The following is a 7,210-nucleotide window of genomic DNA, read 5'->3' as shown; positions in this document are numbered from 1 at the left end:
CATACCGGCATACTGGAATCCTCTGGTAATTTCTTCATCTTCTTCTGAAATTGTTCAGCCTAGCTGTGGTCTGAGAACCAGATCATTGGACCCTGTGGACTGGCAGGGAGGCTGCGGGGATGCTGCATCCCAGCCTCAGACCTCAGGAGGGGCTGAGCCAGCTACAGAAAAGAACTTTGAATCCACCAGCTTTCTCCGCAGTGAGGAAGTTTATTATCTAACTTTACTCATTTGTTTCCTTTGCCTTGCCAGCACTCTGCTTGTTAAATAAATAGCTTTTTTCACTTTCATCCAAGAAATTCCTTTTGTATTGGTGGGGGAGGGAGTGGGAGGAGAAACCTGTCTTCTGGGGAAGAGATATTCCTTCCAGAGCGTTTCCCCCTAAACTTGTCTCAAACCGAGACAAGCTGCAATGTGGGTTTCATGTACAGAGTGACAGCTAGTGGCCTCAGGGGTTGCAGTTGTGAGAGAACTGCGCCTCACTCAGGGTAGCATGTATCTCAGAAAAGCAGGTGTCTTGGAGTCACATGAGATAAAAGAGTCAATTTTCTGGTAGGGAAGGATTTGGAGCTGGCCAACACAGATAGGGTCTGATGTGGAAAGAATGGAGCAATAGGGGATTGTGTAGGGCCACTACAGAAACAAATGTCTCAAACTGGCAATAGAAAACACAGCTGAGCAGCTGAATGCAAGAAATCAATTGCTGTCTCCAGACTTGCCGAGTTACCTGCCCACACAAATGTCAGGTTTTCTGGTGCTTTTGGTTTTAGCACTCAGCAGAAGAAATGTCTGTCTTCATCTTTAAATGTCCCAGGTGCATTCCATAGCTTGAATCCACTACTAGAAACTGTGGGAAAAGCTCCTGAATTTAAACATATAGGAGTGATTCCTCACTGCCTGGGGTTGCTGCTTCTGCAGAGGAGGTCACTGAGCAATGAATAAAAAACCTGAGGCTGTGTTGGTTTTAGGCAAGCAATAGCACAGAAATAGGAGAAAAAATGGGAATAAACACATCCTCAAGATTACATGATATATAATAGTCACTCTGCAGAAAATAAGGATTACACCTCCTCGTGCACTAACTCTGGATGTCACAAACCTGTTTGATCTGGGGTGTAATCCAGACTGGCAGCCCCTTTGTGCATCATTTGCTCTTTCCCTGAATCATTTCTCTGAGTGTCCCAGTGCCCGTTCCACAGTACCCATTTGATCACAAGAAACTCATGGCCTGGGACAATACAAACAAGGACTGATAAGAAACAAACTAGGATGTTTCAGGCAAAGGGTTAACTTGGTGTTATAGGGTCTGCACTGTGAAATTCAAGGGACACAGCTCCACTGGTCATGGCACCGTGGCTGTGCTTGTAGTCTAAAGGCATCAAGTTTCCCCATTCCTTTCAGTGGGGAGCTCCCAGTCCCCATTTTGAGAGGGGGATTTCTCCCTCATGAGAGCCATTTCTCTCTCATGAGAGCCATTTCTCAGCGATGGTGCCTCCTGTGAGCACTTCCCAAGGCTGACACCCCTGAGCTGTGCAGCTGGGCAGGGCCAAGTGCAGGAGGAAGCCCTCTGCCCATCCCGCCCTGTCGCCAGGGCTGGGTGCAGTGCCTTGTTTCCACCGACCGCAGGAGGTCCCTGCAGTACTGCAGTGGCTCAATGTCTTTGTACCCTTAATGTCTTCAATCCTGGCCCCAGGAGTGCCCTCAAGCTCAACCTGTCCCCCAGCTCTCCTCAGGTGGTCCTCCTTTCTCCCTGAGAGATGAGCAATGGGCTGCAGGGGACAGATACCAGATAAAACATACTTAGTCATGCAGGTTAATTTCCCTTCCCTTCCCTTCCCTTCCCTTCCCTTCCCTTCCCTTCCCTTCCCTTCCCTTCCCTTCCCTTCCCTTCCCGCAGAGGCCATGCTGGGTGAAGTGTCCCTGCCATGTTCCCTGCTTGGCTCCTGCCTTGGTCTGACAGTTCTGCACCTCTTCCTTGCACCAGCACCAGGCTGGGAGCCTGTCAGCCAGGCAGAAGGATGATGAGATGCCGGCTCCAGGAAACAGAGTTCCTCAAAAACTTCAGCAGCCAGCAGCCTGCTTTGTTTCCCTTTCCCCTTTTTCTTTCCATAAGGCTCATTTGCTGTTTTTAATTGCCATGTTTATTTGTTGCTGAAGCCTTGGCAGCACTTTATCTGATGGCTCAGGTTTGCAGTAACAGTCATGACCACAGTAGCCAGATGAAAAGTGAATACTGAAATGCTGGCTTGGGTCAGAAATGTCAAAACCAGGGAAGCAAAACCAAAATTGGAGCCTGACAGAGGCTTACAACTATGAAACCTCTAAGTGAAAGCAGTTAGCTCTGGACAGTGTGTAGGAAGGTAGGAGAGATTTGTTTGAGGATTTCTATTTCTGTTCAGCATATTGATCAAACTCAAAAAAAAAAAAAAGCTAAGAGATAATCCAAAGCAGGATGTATCCTCCCAAAACCTTTCTTGGCAAACACTTGTTTAGCGCGATCCTTGAAATATTCCAGCAATGACAATTCCACAGCACTCTTAAGTAACCTGCTTCGGTGCTTTGTTACACTTAGTGTAAAGAAAGCTTTTCCTGATGCATTGCACTACTTCTTGATACTTCCCTCCTTCCTGTATTTTTGTTTGTTCTAGTGAAATATTTTGGTTCTTTCTTTATGTAGCTCTTCTGAAGCTCTGAAGCTCTTTTTTTGCTTTCTTAAAACTTTGAGACAACTTGGTTTGTTTCATATTTATCACTTGCTCATGACTCAGTTCCAAAATATGTTTCTATTTTCCAGAATTATTTCACTGATATACATCCATTATGAAACTATTCAGGTTGCATATTTTTAAAGCTTCTCATTGATATAAATATTCTGCTATGAACTGGAGGCAGCTGTCTGTGAACCAGATTGATAAAATTAATACAGTAAAAGTTATCATGTAAGAATTGACGTTGGCTGTTACAGTCTGCACATGCTTACACTTTCCCCTAGTGACTTTCCTGATATTAGTTATAAATTCAGGGCTGGGTTAATATTTTGGCAAAATATTCAGAGCTTCCCAACTTGGCTGACTAATGAGCACCAAAACCAGATGTTCATCCTGACATTTCAAAGAAGTAGCAAATACGCTTACTGCACAATTAGCAAAAGTGACAGAAATCAGTATTTTTTAACTGTACAATGGACAGTTGTTAAAAAAAAAAGGAAAAGGTGGGAGAGGACCTGTCTTCTTTTACCCAATGACAAGGTGAAATTTTTAGAATGTCCTCCTTTTCTGAAAAGCAGTGCAAAATATTCCCTTTGGCAATATGTGAGAAAAAAAGACCACTGGTTCTCTTCCCTGCAGACAGCTCACAAAGCAAAACAGAAGACATGCATGGAAAAGTTCTAAATATCCTACTTTCTGATGGTCACGGAAATACCTGGAATTTGCTTATGGTGAAGACAGAAGTCTAGTTCCAGATAGAAAGAGGAGTGCATCATGACCTTAGATGTACAATTAATGGCTTTGATTCTTCTGCTTTGAAGGAAAGGACCTAAATCACTGCCAAGTTAAACTGAAATCAGAGGACTTTCCACATCAGTTCATCAAGGAATGAACATGCTGCTGTCTGCTAGAGGCTGCTGGGTCCAGCACAGGGAGGAAACATCCATTTCTTTCTCATCCTTCCGGCTTTAAAATGACCCTGTAAGCAACACTTTTAACCAATTGCTACTTAAAATTTTCATCATGTAAGCCTGTGGGTTGAGTATTCTTTTGGCTTCTTGTTATTATCAGTCCTAATCCTGCCATATTGTTAAAGGCTCCACAGTGTTATTAAGCACTGTGCCAATACCTCTCAAAAGCTACAACTCTCAGCTTTCCAAACACAGTGGTAAATTTTAAAGTAATGTTTTCAGTCATGCCAAAGTGACTAGGGGCCCTAAGCCAGAAATGACTTAGAGATGTATGTTTGTACTGGCAAAAGCACTTATTCCTTCATTCAGTCTCACTGAGTGTCTGCCTGTGCTTCTACATGCCAAAGGGCAAGAGACAAGGAGATACATCCTTGCAAAGCTTTCAGTTCATCCTTCTTTTAGCGTGCTGCTGAGTTACTTTGCATACGTGGGGGAAGTAAAGTGGCAAGAATAGTGTTAGAAATACACACACATATCTATCTTTCCCTGACAGGAACACCCAATTCTTTTTAAGATTTACAGTGAGAAGAGCAAATGTTTTTGGACAGTGACTTCTGGCTTTTCCCTGCCTAGTTCCTGGTGCCTAAGTCATTTATTTACAGAGCAGATCTCTCAAAGCTGTCAGATCCTGATTGCACTAAGCCGATGAAATAAATGCACTTTCCTGCCAGCTAAGAAGATATTTTCTAGATAATCCAGTCTACTGGCAGGACAGTGTCTCTCAAGCATTGTTTCCCAAAGGCATTCCAGTGGATTCTGTGCAGGAACTTGCATGAGCTTCAGGTGGCAGCTGAGACAGGGCAAATCAGCACCATCGGAGCCACATTGTGAGCTAACAGACCCACAGAGCTGGTGCCCCAGGGCCGACACAGAGAGGTTCAGCTGCGTGTGGGGGGATGCTGAGAACAGCAGCTGGAGAAACAGCTCAGCTTCACTGTATTCAAATGTCTCCTCCCATTCCATGCCACAGTGCCTGAAGTCCCCCCAGTATGCTCCTACCCTAGGAAAGCAAGGTACATGGATATTAGCAAAGGTGCAAGAAGTGAGCTTCTGACACTGTCTTGAGCTATTTTCCAAGAGTAACTGGATCTGTTTTACTTCTCAGCTGCACATACTTCAGTGCAAGTTTATGCGCGAACATTCACTTAGGAGTAAGAATTTCCTATCTTGACTTAATTAAATTTACTTAATTAAAATTACTTAAAAAAAATAAATCTCCTTAAATTAAGTCAGGGGTCTTATTTTTGTCCTCATATAGCTTTGTACCAAGGTTGCTGGAAGCGTAAATTAGACTGGATGTAGTCAGTTCAGTACCAGTATGTGTGAAGAGGAAATGCTCCTGTGAACTGATCATCTGAGGATTTTGCAATACATTTCTTGTCAGCAGTCACAAGCAGCAAAACACTTCAAGGGCTAAGACCACAGTAGCATGGCTGGACAATAGAATCCATAAAAAGCTTACCATGGCCTGTGATTAAAATAGAAAATGGCTTGTTTAACTTCAGGCACAAATCCCATCACAGAACTTGACCCAAACCCACAGGAGTTTTTCCTGGGACTGGGGAGAACTCACCTGGTTTGGGCACCAGTCACGCCAATGCCTGGCTTCTTGCCATTACAGTTCATCAGAAAATAATTATAAAAGTCATGTTGGTGATGCTTACAAAGTGCCTGTAAAGACACATCAAGTAAGGTATTCTGCTCTCTCTCCTACTTACTTCTGTACACAGAGAGCTGCTATTTCTCAGCCCATTGGCTGCTCATTCTTTTACACAGAAAAAAGAAATTCCAGCTCTTAGTCTAAAGACAGCAAAAATTCTGGAGAAATGCAGCAACTAATATTTACTAATCTACTAGGAGCAGTTTTTCTTTGCTGGTCTCCAAAGGAAAGAGAGAGAAGATAGAAGGGCCAGCTTCTCAGGCCAGATTTAAAAATCACAATTCTCTTCACATGTCTACATAGGCATTTATGCTAGGAGATATTTCCATGTTTGGTCCTGGAACACCACGTGAACAGATATGTGCTTTTATACTTACAAATTCAACCCTTACAGATTTCCATTAGGCATGCACACAGAAATGCAAGCCATTTTGAGGTGTAGATGGTAGAAAAGAAGCAAGTAAATAAGATGTCTATTAATCTCTGATGGGGGAATCACTTTCAAGCCTATGTTCTGATAGGAGTAATTAGCAGTTAAATACAATGAAGGCACAGGGAAGATAGGAAAACTTTAACCCCCAGGAAAATACACATAACTTCTTGTCATGATTAATATGGAGGTTTCTTTGGCTGTTATCTTCAACAGCAGAGTTACAATACTTATAGAAAGACATGTGCCATCTTTTAAGTGTTCTATAATTTAGCAAAGCCCCAGGACCTAGAAGCAGAGAATGGTCGATTCCTATTTACCTTCATGTATCATTCTGCCTCCTTTGCTGTTTGTTAAATTTTGAATTAAGATCAAATTACCTGACTTGCTTGGGGCTAAAGGCACCTCAGCAGTTATATTAAGACTCTCAAAACTAAACAAAACAGTCCGTGTTCCAAGAGGAATGAACAGAAGGCTGAATTAAATAATGACTACAGACTATCTTAAAGTGAATTAATGTTAAGAAATTATCAATGGCAAATTTTCTGGGCTTCCTTTTAGCTATTTGAGAAAAAGTTATCCCAGTTCTCTTAGAGAAGAAACTGGTTGTCAGTTGTTTGGCAGCACTTACTTAGAGGAGAGTCCTAGTTGAACATCATGTATTTATTTTCATTTTAAAACCTGTCTTTGTGGAAGGTGGCATTAGATGGTAGTTTCTTCTCAGACTACCTTAATGCCCTTTTCCTGCCATAACCAATCTCCTTCAGGTTCTCTTCTCATAATTCCTAGATCTCCCTTATGATTCATGCCTTCTCTCAAAGTCAAAAGGATTTTCCTTTCACAGCTTTCCCTACCATTCTTTGATTAGCTAAATTGTATGATAACCTCTTGGGATTAAACTAGTCACCCAATTTACAAGACATAAGGCATAAGGTGCTTTTTCACTGTAAAATTGCAATTTTCTGGCAGCTGAAAAGGAATTCTCAGTGTCACACAAAGATCTGAAATTCTGAAAATAGGAATCTCTCTCTGCTTCAGACATCTCCATCACCCTGCCTTCCTAACTCACCTGATCAAGGTGCCATTTGCTGCTCACTTGCACAGACTGGTGACCGTGGCACCTCAAACATTGCCACTATCACATCTTTGAGTTGAAAGTCAGGAGGCAGAGCTGAGAGAGAGATAAGAAAGAAGAAATAGATGTGAAAATGATTTATCCAACTAGGTTTCAATTCATTTCCTCTGTTGAGATTTTAGGAGGAAGCTGTGATTGCCATTCTCATCTGCCCACAGAGGAAGAAAACAGCAGTGCCACTGACAGTACAGCCAGTTTGATTGCCTGTAGGAACTGCTTCCTTGCAGGTGTTTTTCTTGATGTCTGCCAGACTAGAGCACTGGCACGGCCTTCCTTTTGGGCATTAGTTTATTTGAAATTATGTTC

Source organism: Corvus moneduloides, chromosome 1, assembly GCF_009650955.1.
Source record: "Corvus moneduloides isolate bCorMon1 chromosome 1, bCorMon1.pri, whole genome shotgun sequence".
Lineage (NCBI taxonomy): Eukaryota > Metazoa > Chordata > Aves > Passeriformes > Corvidae > Corvus > Corvus moneduloides.
This window is presented reverse-complemented; position numbering follows the sequence as displayed.